Source organism: Pyrus communis, chromosome 10, assembly GCF_041283825.1.
Source record: "Pyrus communis isolate YQ-2024b chromosome 10, ASM4128382v1, whole genome shotgun sequence".
In the NCBI taxonomy this organism is placed as follows: Eukaryota; Viridiplantae; Streptophyta; class Magnoliopsida; order Rosales; family Rosaceae; genus Pyrus; species Pyrus communis.
Window position 1 is genome coordinate 4,861,896 of NC_142574.1, and position 11,212 is coordinate 4,873,107.

Sequence of the window (11,212 nt, forward strand, 5' to 3'; positions counted from 1 at the left end):
CTCCACTCGCCAGCCATGATAGGTACCTACGTGCGACGCACTGACTTGGAACCTGGGAACTGGTCGAGTTGGTTCGAATCTGGGTTTCGGGTATAGGCTTGGTTTATAGGTTTGGGTTTGGGCTTGGTTTAGTGGGCCGAAGGCCTGGGGTGGTCGGGTAGTAACTTGGGTTTGGATCCAGGTTTAAGGGTAACGGGTCGGGTCGACCCGATTTCAGGCCGTGGGTTCAGTCGGAAACTGGGCAACGCTTCCCGAGTTCCATTCGAGCATATGTCTACACCATTTGCAATGATTCAAAAGCCAAAAAGAAGCTTAGGATGAAAAGAAAAGATTCATACCAATTTGGAGCCGTATGGTGGCCAAAGTTGGCTGGAAAATGGCATCGAAGTTTCGGGGTCTCGCCGGAATCTAGGAAAAGCTCATTTCAAGTTATTTCTGCATTTAACAAGTGTGTACAACTTAAAACAAGCTTCGAGCTAACCTTAAAACACATTGCGAAGGTTCTAGAAGCTTACCATGTCGGAAAAACCACAAAACACGTCGGAGTTCGTTGAGGAAGATAATGAACAGTGACTATGTCACTGAAGGGGTTCCACGACGACTATTTTGGGGTTTTTGAGGTTTCCTCGTCCAGTGATTAGGTTGTTGTCATGTGAGTGAGGCTCAGAGAGGAGAGGGAGAGTTTGTAGAGGAGAGAGCTTAGGGGTGAAGGAAATGGGAGAGAAAAGTGAGAGGGAGAAAAGAGAGGGAGATGTCTGAGAGTTGTACAGGGGAAGGTGAGAATGGAGAGAATGAGAGAAAGTGGGGCCAAGGGACCAAAAAGGAAAGTGTGCCCCACATGACACACCAAACAAGATCCAAAAAGCAACCATTTCAAAATATCTCCTAACCAAAGTGAAATTACAAAATTGCCATTTCGATTTGTAAAATTCGGGACGAGTCGTTACACTAAATATGTGTAAGTGTAGGCATTTTGGACCGCCACTCGATTGTGGGATAGGCGAAGATCTGACCATTAGATCGTTATGGAATTATAGTATGTGGTTGTGTATGTAACACAATGCCTTTGAGAATTTACAGATAAAAATATGACGTGCAGATCTTCCCGATTAGAATACATATGGTTGTTGATCATAGCGTTGACCGCTTTGACTGATGGTTGACTTTTGGTCAACATGCTACGAATCATTCTCGAATATCAATGTTAGCATCACTAGAAACCCAATAGAGCCTAGCAGTCAGATTTTGCCCATCATCATTGTATTTCTTATTTCGGTGAAACCTTCATTTCTACTAAGTATGGATATTCAAAAATGTAGCATACATTGAATTTCTGTTATGATGGTAAACTACGATTAGCTTGATCCATTCATATAGTATGTAAGCAGTCTAACTCAAAAGTAGATGCAGCCATAATGTTAAATAAAATTAAATGTTGTGTAATGTATGGAGTTCGGGACATGACATTATTGTGTTTCAGTCTAGGTACGAACTTTACTAGATTGACAAAGACAAAACTCCTTAAGGGAAAGCTAGCCGGAGGTGTGTTTCGGTCTAGGTACGGACTTTACATGTATGAATATTTTCAGAAATGTTTTCTTTAGCAAATATTAAACATACCTACATAAATATGAATTTTAGTAGTTAAACAACCTTTTAGATTTACTACAAAGTCTTATGACTTATGATGATGATGATTGTATGAATATTGATTTCTTGATTGTTAGTTATCTTGTGAACTCACCAAAAGTTTGTCTCGGAAAATCAAGCTAAACACAAGTTCATAGGTCACTAGAAGGTTTTTAGCATTTAGATAACACTCGTGAACGGCCCCACGCACTGCCACATATGTTGGTAACCATGGTGGAAGGTTTTGTAAACTTAATTTTTCGACCTTAACCAAAATGGTACAACTTATGGGGTAGCTAAAGCTCGATAAGGGAATCAAATTTCATAATTGGGGCCACAACTAATTCTGGCCGGAAACCGACCAAGTGCACTTGCCAAAACTGGAATTTCAAAGGTTTAGATCCCAATACTATGGACACAAGACCAACCCAAAGAATACCAACATGCATATAATGAAGAGTAGATAAAGTTTCATACCTCACTCGACGGAAATAGTTGCCAGAAACACTAGAAAAAACGACGAAGAAAGTCCAAATGTATTGTTGCCTTCTCAACGTATTTTCTTAAAATCTGGTGGCTCCTCAACAAAATTGACACTACTAGAATGATGCGCTCGTTGAGGCTTGCCATAGAAACCAAGATCACCCCAAATAGAGGACGGATGAGGGAGAATCGATCGGGTCAAGTTTGTGGGTTACAGGGTCCAGAGTGACCCTCAGTTCTGATAGGAGCTTTCCTGTTTGGGAAGGCTCCTGATGCTTATAAAGAGAAGAGGTACTCCTTTTATCACCACTTGATGTTATGATGAAACCTCAACTTACTCTCTTCATACAAACATAAATATATGTAGTGGTACTGAAACATATATTTATAAAGATACAGGTATATGTTTCGATGGTCAGTACAAATTTGTGTGTATTTAAATACATGAAACACAAGCTGTCCTTTCAATTTGTTCCAAAAGATGATAACATTATCAGGTAACAAATATAATGGAGGGGTCGCAGCAACACTCATCCAAGAGACAACAGCAACACAACGCTGCAAGGCTGCATAATTAGTGCAAGAACAAATTAATTAGTAACTGCATAAGAAGTATATTAGAAAGAAACTACCACATCCCTTATTCATACAAGCATCCTCATGTGATTACATAATACATACATTTATATGTTTCTCATGTGATTACATAATACATACATTTATATAAACATATGACTTGTTCAGAAGTGCTTTTGGAATAGCTGAAAGTGCTTTTAGAAGAAAAAAAATGTTTTTAAATTTCAGAAGCATTTACATTTTTATTAAGAATTGATTCTAAAAATATGCTTTAAACTATTTTATAAACATTTTCAAACAAGTCCATAAAGGACGTTGTCGAATTAAAATAAATTCTGCTAAAAGTAACAAGGAGAAAAGGAAAGAAATAAAAGTTAGCGTGGCAGAAAAAAATATAGAATAAATAAAGAATAAAGTTAATACCATCCTTCAAGGAAACCTTGTTCTCTTTTTGGTGGTGGAGCAGCATTATATTGTGGAGGAGCCATCACAGGAGGTCCTTGATAAGGCCCTGACATCGATTTACAAGTAAAAACTACGTTAATCAATAATCTAGCTCCTAAATGCTATGAATTCCCAATAAACTACATCATGATCTCGATCTCCTAATTAATTATTTTATCATCAAATCATATATAATTAGAAGAAGTCCAAGCAGTCCAAGCACAACATCAAAAAGATGAAAATAATTTAGAGATGGTTAATCCATGGGGATGCAGCAAATTATTTGATATAAAATACAGATCAGATCGAAACCTAAATATATTCTTTAGATTGTAAACAAACACAGAGCAAATAATATGATCATGACCAGCAAAGAAGGATCGATCAACGAACGACAAAACCAGTAATCATTATCCATATAGATTAAAGAATAGTTCAGAATTTTAATTAAGCAAAAGATTAAAAGAAGCCCTGCACTACAAATATGATATATAGTTTGGTAATCAGAAAGAATAAAATAACAAGTAGAATACGTTCGTACGTACCTTGAGGAGGTGGATACGGGTAACCATACTTAGGCTCATTCATCTCCAACACAAGACAATGATCGATCAGTAAAACACCAGAGAGAAACACAACTGCATATATTTTCACAAGTTTATATAGATATGGGATTTATATATGGTTCTGCCACTCATATATATAATATTTGCATGATGAAAAGAAGGATCGAGAATATATTTGTTGTGATAAGAGTGAAAGGTACTGCTTAAGAACTAAGAAGGAAGGCTCCAGAATATGGCTTTGAAACTTGACGATGACTAAACATCCTCTTTTCAATTTTTATTAATTTAATTGGGGTATTTTGATTGGTTGGTTTACAGGCATATCAATTTAAAGTTTGAACTTTCTTTTCCATGATCTATTTTCTTTTCTATGACCTGTGTGTGTGTGTGTGTGTGTGTGTGGAATGATGAAGAGGGAATATTAATTTTATTTTTAGGGAAGCTGCTTTTTTCTTGAGACATGGGAGTTGATCGAGTTGTGTGCATGAGATGAGAGATTATCGGAAAAGCTTATGTATTATGGGAAGTACCACTTGGTGCATTGAGATATTGGAAGCTGCTCCGAAAAGCTTATGTATTAAGCTCACAAGTATTTTGGGAAAGACCTACTTGGTGCATAGAGATACCGGAAGCTACCACACAACTGTTTTTTTTCTTTTTCTGTTGCTTCTTTTTATATCCCCTTCACATTGACATTGTAAAATAATATCTTAATTTACTTCAAATCAATACATTTCAGATTCAAACTCTCTTTCTCTTCCTAGTGTAGTTTAATAGAAATAAAATATCTCTGTAACACATCCTCGTGTAGGAAATTCTATCTCACTTGTGAGAGTTGGAAATTACAAACATTATATTTGCACGATTATTTTGGTCATTCTTTTAGACTTATTAATATATTTGCCTATTGAAACTGCCATTTTCATCTCATTTAGTCCCAGTTCACCCATTTTCCTCCACTCCTTCTAATGGACGTTAAATTAAAAGGTAATATGGACATTTCATTTCTTACATAGGCGAAGATAAGCCCCATGCCTAGCGATGCGGTACTTAGATGGAAATTTTGGGTGATCATCCCATTTTTACTAGGCTGCACGTGAATTGTAGCGAAAAACGTTGGGGAAACAAATTAGGGCTAAGTGAAAGAGGAGAAATGAATTTAGGCTTGCGAATCTAGTCCTTGAGTTCAATCAACAATAAATCTTCTTGTAAAAAGTTTATTGTAAGTTAAAGTCAAAATTTTAGTTTGAGTTGTCAAAAATAGAATTGGGATTGTTTTAGCTGGCAAGATTGGAGGCAAAGAGTTGTTGTAAAAATGAAACGTCCATACTACCCTTTACTTTAGTGTCTATATGACGGAATAAACGAAAAGGGTGACTGTGACTAAATGAGATGAAAATGTCAGTTTAGGGGGCAAAGTGAGATAAAACCAGGGTCATGGCTAAAATGAGACTAAATAATAATTTCAGGGGCAAATTAATTAATAAACGTAATGTTTTTTTAGCCATTATCGTTATATACTTACAGTTTAATGATCTTCCTCAGTCCCTCGCATAATTTCATTTCTGTTGCATCTCATCAGAAGTTGGCTCATTTACTAATCAATGATCAAAGTGGGAGGAATTGATTTGAGGGGGATTGAATTGTTGAGGAGTTTGAATGGAGAAGAGTTAGAATCGGATTCGTACTAGAGTTGTTTATTAAAACCTTCTGGAATCGGAATGGATTCCATATAAACTATTTACTAATTCACTTAAATCAGAATGGTAGTTGATATAATTACTAAAATACCCTTATTTGAAATAAATTATTGGGTAAATTACATTTTACCTCCTCAGGTTTGGAGTCGATTTCAATTCCTTACAACATCTTTAAAATATTTCAATTTTATACATTTACTTATCATTTTATTTCAATTTCATACATCCGTTAGAAAATTTGTTAAGTAAACCGTTAAATGATAACGTGGCAAATATGGGATCCATATTTATGCTGATGTGGCTGCCAAATTTGTGCGTTGCAAAAAAAATATTTTTTTATGCATTTAAAATATTAAAATATTTATCCTATTTAAAAAATAATTAAAAAAAAATAAAAAAAGCCCCAATCAAACCCAGAAACCATTCCCCCCCCCCCCCCCGACCCACTCTCTCTCCTCCGCCCCACCCCCACCTCCCCCGCAACCTCCCCCCCCCCACCTCCTATCTTTCACCTCAACCCAGCAACATGGGGCTTCGTTCCCCAACTCTCTCTCCCTCTCCCTCTCTTTTCGTAATCAAATCTGATTCACAACCCGAAACCCGCACACCTCCACACCCGTAAACAATGAGCAGAGCCAGAGAGGAAGAAGACTAAGACAACGAGTGCTTCTACGAGTCCCTCGATCACATTGTCTCCTCTTTTTGTTCTTGTTCAACATCGAACTCCGACAAACGAAGATGGTTTCTGGGTTGGTGGGGGAAGGACGGTGATGGATGAACGAGGATAGATGGGTTGGTGGGTCTCTGGGGAGAGAGAAGGGAGGGGAGGTGAAGAGAGTGGAAGAGAGGGAGAAGGTGGGGGGGATGGTTTATGGGTTTGATTGGGGTTTTTTTTTTTTTTTTTTTTTTTTAATTTTATAAATAGGATTAATATTTTAATATTTTAAATTCAGTAAAAAAAAATTTGCCACGTAGCACAATTTTAGCAGCCACGTCAACACAAATGTGGATCCCATATTTGCCACATCATCACTTAACGGTTTACTTAACAAATTTTCTAACGGATGTATGAAATTGAAATAAAATGATAAGTAAATGTATGAAAGTGAAATGTTTTAAAGATGTTGTAAAGAATTGAAATCAATCCCAAACCTGAGGGGGTAAAATGTAATTTACCCTAAATTATTTTATAAACATTTTTTTTGGTTAAATTTTATATACTAATTATTAGAAAAATATGTCAAATTCCTTTGTTCACCAAATATTAAACACGCTGAAATTTGAGTTTTTAATTAATTCTAATTATTGTTAAATTTCATATTAAACTTGTCAGCGGTTGGTCTATTGGGTTAATGCGAATGGTAATCTTGGAATTTTAGAAATAAGTAGGATATAATGGAGAAGAAAAATATATTCTGATTATCCAATAACTCGGAATTCAAATACTACCTAAATGTAGGGTCAATTCCCCAAATTTTCGAGTTAGTTACTAAAATTTGTGTAGATTCCACCAAATTTTAATTCCCCAATATTCGATAAACATTGTAATATCAAATAAACGGAATTCAATTCCGCTTTTGATTCTTATTACCTTTACCACAACGTGTCATTAAGCTCTGGTTTGATTTAGCTTAACTTTTTTTAAAAATGGGTATGAAAAAAAGTTGGGATATTTTAGGTGTTTGATAAACACTTTAAAACAGTTTTTTTTCAAAGATATGAGTGAAAAAAAACTAAAATCCCTTGTATAGATATGGGATTTATATATGGTTGAACTTTATTTTCTATGATCTATTTTCTTTTCTATGACCTATATAGATATATACGTGGAATGATGAAGAGGGAATATTAATTTTATTTTTATGGAAGCTGCTTTTTTATTGAGACATTGGAGTTGATCGAGTTGTGTGCATGAGATGAGAGATTATCTGAAATGCTTATGTATTAAGCTCACAAGAACATTAGGGAAAGTGCTACTTGGTGCATAGAGATAGTGGAAGCTACCACACAACTTCTTTTTCTTTTTCTTTTTCTTTTTCTGTTGCTTCTTTTTATATCCCCTTCACATTGACATTCTACAATAATATCTTAAGTTATTTCAAATCAATACATTTCAGATTCAAACTCTCTCTCTCTTCTTAATGTAGTTTAATAGAAATAAAATCTCTTTCTTACACATCCTCCTGTAGGAAATTCCATCTCACTTGTGAGAGTTGGAAATTACAAACATGATATTTGCACGATGATTTTGGTCATTCTTTTAGGCTTATTAATATATTTGCTTGCTGAAACTGCCATTTTCATCTCATTTAGTCCCAGTTCATCCATTTTCCTTCACTCTTTCAAATAGACGTTAAATTAAAAAGGTAATATGGACATTTTGTTTCTTACATAGGCGAAGATAAGCCCCATGCCTAGCGATGCGGTACTTACATGGAAATTTTGGGTGATCACCCCATATTTACTAGGCTGCATGTGAATTGTAGTGAAAAACGTTGGGGAAACAAATTAGGGTTAAATGAAAGAAGAGAAGTGAATTTAGGCTTGCGAATCTAGTCCTTGAGTTCAATCGACAATTAATCTTCTTGTAAAAAGTTTATTGTAAGCTAAAGTCAAAATTTTAGTTTGAGTTGTCAAAAATAGAATTGAGACCGTCTTAGCTTGCACAATTGGAGGCAAAGAGTTGTGGTAAAAAATGAAACGTCGATACTATCCTTTACTTTAGTGTCTATTTGACGGAATGAACAAAAAGGGTAACTATGACTAAATGAGACGAAAATGTCAGTTTAAGGGGCAAAGTGAGATAAAACTAAGTTCATAGCTAAAATGCGACTAAATAATAGTTTCAGGGGCAAATTAATCAATAAACCTAATGTTTTTTAGCCACCATCGTTACATACTTACAATTTAATGATCTTCCTCAGTCCTTCGCATAATTTCATTTATGTTGCAACTCATCAGAAATTGGCTCATTTATTAATCGGTGATCAAAGTGAGAGGAATTGATTTGAGGGGGATTGAATTGTTGAGGAGTTTGAATGGAGAAGAGTCAAAATCGGATTCGTGTTGGAGTTGTTTATTAAAACCTTCCGATATCAGAATGAATTCCATATAAAATATTTACTAATTCACTTAAATCAGAGTGGAAATTAATATAATTCCCCAATATTCGATAAACATTGGACTATTAGGTAAACGGAATTCAATTCTTCTGAGAATGGCGCAAGGAAAGGCACAACTTTGGAGGGGGCTCTCAGTTTCCTAGTTATGATAGGGAGCAAAATGCTGATATTTTGTCCACGTAAAGCTGATGAAAAACAGTTCCTTTGTTACTATGACGGACTCCAAGGGGAACAAGAAATTTGGGGCGTCCGCTGGTTCCTTACCGGAAATGAAAGGAGGACCAAAATTGGCCTAGTATGCTGCTGAAGCAACTGCCGAACATGTTGGACGGATGTCAAGATATTTCGGATTGAAATCAGTTGTAAATGAAGGTGAAAGGGTTTACTTATTTTAACAAGAAAAGGCAAGCTATCATGAGCTCTCGAGTGGGAGTCGCAGTCCAATTGTATACATTGAAGATACAACCCGAAAGCCCCACTCGAGAACTAGTTTGGACGAATGCTATAAACAGGTCATTGTGTGTTGGTAACTGGTTGTGCTTTGAATGAATTCCAGTGTGTCAAGGTAAGGTCTGCAATCCGAAAATTGGCAGAGTTTACGAGTTAATGTTAAGCAAAGGCATTGTGCTTCATGTATATGCAGCTGATGGACCATAAAAGCCACCAATTGCTGCAGATGCAAGCTGTGTTAAACTATGACTTGGAATCGAACAATTTGGTTTTCAATTCCACCATGCACCCTTCTCCGATTCCCTCATTCTTCACCATCTTCGTGCTTTGCTAACACCGAAAACTTTGTACATGGCAAGAAATTCCTGGTTCTATAAGATTCAGCGGGAAAATAAGGTGTCAATCTGCATATGCAACCATCACGACACCTTTTCCTTTGATGCTTAAATCACGCAGTAAGCACCATAACGTTATCAGTGTATTCTGACAGAAAGGAAAGGATCAAGGGATAGTAGTAGATGCATACAATAACTACATTTGTACAAAGGAACTGGGGAATGAAATTAAAAGCACAACTGAACTGACCTCGGAATGCTCAAGTCCTTCCCAGATTGCAACTTGAGAACCAGATTGATGGAACTTGGGAGATTCTGTGGAGAATTTTGGAAGATAACAGAGGCTTTAAACCTTCCGAGAATGATCTATTTGACTTTGTTGATATATATTGTAGACAATGACCTATTTGACATCACCTGTAATAATATAGAAAACCAAAAACAACCAGGCTGCAAGGGACTTCACAACTTCCTGCCTAAGGTCATGCCTGAATTATCACCATTAACAGCGGAAGAGGCAATGTTGGCAACCATGGCTATAACATCTGAACCTTTAGCTTCACCGTCAATCTGATTTAATAGCAAAAAACAAAGAAAGGTGACCCATGAGGAATTTCCTATGACCTATCAAAAAATAAGGATCCTTGGAACATAAGGAACGATATATGGAGAGATGGATTGACACAGAGTTTCCTGTATGCTCTCATCTTGTACAGATCCCTGTGTAGCACCAGACGAAGCAGGGGACTCAAATTCAATCACTGAAATCAATTAAATGCATATTAAGAGCATATTCGCGAATGAGCAGGTCAACACGTCACTGAGAGAAGCTGAAGTACACAATTCTCGGTCTCTTACCTTGACGACTGACCTCTTTTCCAAATGAACCGAACCTCGATACCACATTCATCATTAGAACTAACCTTGGATGATGTAGATTGGCCTTTTTACGCTGCATCAGAAATATGCGCACACAATTGAAAGCGGCAAGAACGATTCTGCATTGCGAAACGTGTCATTGAACAAAATAGAAGACAACGTACCTCTCCATTAATGCTATCATCTTTCAGGTCTATGATAACTGCAGAAACCCGGACCTTCAATTTCGTTTCATATCCGTGCCAGTTTCACTGTGCTACAGAAAGCATCACAGATTTCCAAATAAAAGACCAGATTGTGTACATATTCAAGATAGCAAACTGAGAAAATATGTACATGAATCTGTACAGCAAATAGTCCTCTATGCAAGATAGCTTCCTACTGTTTGTAATAATATAATTGCTTGGTGATGCATGCTAATATCAAGACAACACTAGCATTAATCATCAGACTTTATGTTTTATAACGCTTTATTTTCTTCGAAAAAACTACTTATACCAAGTCTCAGCTCGAATATATTTTGTCTCAAAGGAGAACATCAAAAGCAACAACATTATCGGAAGCTGTATACAAATGACAAATGGTAGTAGGAAACGATAGAATCATGAACTACTTTCTTTCCAAAGGAGATGGAGTGTGTTTGTAAGAAGGGGAGAGAAATTTCAATTGACAAAAGACAAGGAAAATGAATAAACAAGTAAATGATCTTGCATTACCTGAGTGTAACAGATTTTCATATCAAAACAACGTTCTTTTCTCTTCTCGCGAAACCGAGTTAAAGATGCACCTCTCTGCGGTTGAGTTGGCTCTACAGGCAAGTCATTCGTACCCTGGAAGAGAAGAGATGTCATTACAGCAGCAATGTGACAGAAAGTAACACCAACTGAGAGACTATATTTTCGAGAAACTTGAAATGATATACACATTACGTATCTAAAACTACATGCTGGTTAGAAGGAACCGGCCCCATGGAAGGAGGATCCAGAATGCCAAGAGTAGGTTGCAGTTGCACAAGAGGTTTATAACTA

General features: G+C 36.4%; 2 long non-coding RNA genes across 10 annotated transcripts; both read right to left on the reverse strand.

The window, feature by feature from the left end:
* Positions 1–2,472: 2,472 nt before the first annotated feature.
* LOC137727501 (uncharacterized) lies at positions 2,473–3,819 on the reverse strand. Its single transcript, XR_011067802.2, has 3 exons — positions 3,678–3,819; positions 3,112–3,199; positions 2,473–2,678 (listed from the first exon to the last, which is right to left on the reverse strand). It is a non-coding gene; the product is annotated as an uncharacterized LOC137727501 (long non-coding RNA).
* A 4,634-nt stretch (positions 3,820–8,453) lies between these two features.
* Positions 8,454–11,212, reverse strand: LOC137728092 (uncharacterized). 9 transcript variants are annotated; one of them, XR_015952035.1, is made up of 7 exons: positions 11,114–11,212; positions 10,901–11,014; positions 10,349–10,435; positions 10,164–10,257; positions 9,991–10,066; positions 9,556–9,875; positions 8,454–9,412 (listed from the first exon to the last, which is right to left on the reverse strand). It is a non-coding gene; the product is annotated as an uncharacterized LOC137728092 (long non-coding RNA). The 9 variants fall into 9 exon arrangements; XR_015952032.1 differs by having other exon boundaries at positions 10,349–10,440; XR_015952037.1 differs by having other exon boundaries at positions 8,454–9,404; positions 9,556–9,620; positions 9,723–9,875; positions 10,349–10,440; positions 10,901–11,178.